The sequence below is a fragment of the Pygocentrus nattereri genome, chromosome 6, assembly GCF_015220715.1.
Source record: "Pygocentrus nattereri isolate fPygNat1 chromosome 6, fPygNat1.pri, whole genome shotgun sequence".
NCBI lineage: Eukaryota > Metazoa > Chordata > Actinopteri > Characiformes > Serrasalmidae > Pygocentrus > Pygocentrus nattereri.
In genome coordinates this window covers 11818290-11820639 of record NC_051216.1, presented here as the reverse complement: position 1 = coordinate 11820639, position 2350 = coordinate 11818290, and positions in this window count along the sequence as shown.

Sequence of the window (2350 nt, the reverse complement as noted above, 5' to 3'; positions counted from 1 at the left end):
CTCTACGGACTCGATGGACACAGCTGAGCCGGAGCTCCGCCCATAAAGCGCTTCCACCAATCCAAATGCAGCGTTTTTGATCTACGCTTGTCTCTCGGTCGTGAGCCAATCACCGGTGAATGCGCGTCTGTTGGCCACGCCCCCTTTTCAATCGGCTGTTCCAGGCAGGGGCCGCCCTCCCTTTGCCAGCTCGCCGAGAGTGAAAGAGTGCAACCCAGGAGTGAATAGAAACTTAAGCGGAGCTGGGCGGAGCTACAGCTCTACTTGATTGGAAGCAGGAGGCTGCCTGGCTCTGCTCGCGAAACTCAAGATGTTTTCTATTCCAAATGCCTTAGCGCTCATTCCTGAGGGAGATCTCTGTTGGTTTCGTGCTTGCATTTTGTAGCAGACTGGCATAAACGTGCAGCAGCCGGTCAGCAATGAACATAGAAACATGCACAGTGGCGTGACCTTATGGATCCCAGTGCCAAACAGTTAATAAGTGATCTTTAACTGCAAAATAAAAAAAAGCACTTTGCTTTCTTCCTCTCATAAAGTTGGTGCTGTAATGTAGGCTAAAGGTTGTATATTAACACGTTATTGTTTGTTTATTAATAAGTAATGCAGCTAGCCATTAGACATGAGGAATACATATACATAAGTAGTAATATAAGAAGTCCAATAAAATGTTTGAAGGCCTGGTCGCTTTGAAAGCCCTTGCATAAAGGAGCACTGTGCTATAGGCCCCAGTCTAATTGCCCTGCCTGTACTACCAATAGTTACGCCAACAAAGGGGCAGCATTCCTCAAACTATGCAAGACTTACTTTCTGGTGAAATGTAGATAAAGTGGTCACCAAGATTTCCTCTTGGAGACCCTCGTTCCTGCAGAGCTCAGTTTCAACCCAAATCGAACACACTGGAGCCAGCAAGGCCAACAATGTCTTCTGAAAGCATAGGCGTGGATCACGTGTGGTGGGTTAGGTTTGGCGAGAAGGTACACTGTTAGAAATAAAGGTACCAGGCAGGTACATGATTCATTCATCGAGGTACAAACAATGTAAGTGCACCCTCAAAGGTACACCAGTGGTTTTAAGGTCCAGTGGTGTACCTTACAGGAGTTCTTCATAGTGGAAAAGGAGATATTTGTACCTTTTCATAACCAAATGTTTTAAATCAGAGCATTGAAATAAAAAGCCTGGAGGTGAGACGGGGTGTGTGGAGTCAGTACAACTTAGAAAGTGTCATTTCAGTGCATTCTGGTTCAGTTATGTTCGATGACTACAGGTACTGAGATGGACCCTTGAGGGTACCACCACAGTGAGAAGAGGTCTCCAGGGTTGGTGACCACTGTGCTATGCTGTTGACCTCCAAATGGCATTAATGCAGCCTCACATCAGCTGTTTTACAGATCGTTGTAACTGAAATGTTAAAAACGGTCACTTAAATAACTGAACCTGTTGAAGTGGGTAGTAAAGTTAGCAGCACAGTTCTCTGCAAATTAAACACACATGCAGACAAGGTGCAAAATACAGGGGGTCCTTTGGCGTCTGGGATCTCCTAACTGACCTATTGGACCTAGTGGATGTCTCAAAATCAAATCATTATGGAAATGAACCCATTAGATGATGCTGTCCATTGGGATTTCAGGCTGACCTGGGTTTCATGTTGACCTCTATGTAGCCCTCTACACTCTAACCCACTCACATCTGGACTGGGAAATGTGTAGGGCGTTGGATGTAAACATGACCGAGGTCCAGCACGGTTTGGTCATTTGCCTAGTCTAATTGAACTGACTCATTCCTCAGCCATTGGTCAGGTGTAGGAGGTGTTACAGACAGCAGCACTCGAGTTTCTCCTGGCAACTCCCCCGTGGCAGACCGAGAAGGGGGTGTGTCAAAGCCGGCGGAAGAGCCCGAGTAAACCACATGATTTCCGAGAAAGCGAAACTAACCTGTCAAGGCAGAAGCAAGAAGCGGAGAAACGAAACTGGAGTCTGAGCCAAATCCATGTTTTCCTAACGCCAGTGCTCCAGAGAGAAAAGAGGGAGATAATGAGCGAGTTTTATCTTTCAGTGTTCACCCCGTCATTACTACTCATCACGCTCTCGCATCTGAGACTGCAGGCAGTGTCGAGGAGCTGGACTCCTGTTTGACTGAGCGGAGCTGGTTTTGCCTCTTTGAAACCCCCATAAGCGCAAACACATGTTCAGCACACGCTCCTAGATAAGATGCTCGTTGGGTTGAGCTCTTGCATTCAGCAGAGAGCAGGTGATACAAAAGTGCCTCGTTTATTAAAGGATGCTTACGCAGCTGCATGCACTTGTGAACATGGTCGTGCATGTTTAGATATATGTTGATATTTCTAGCACAG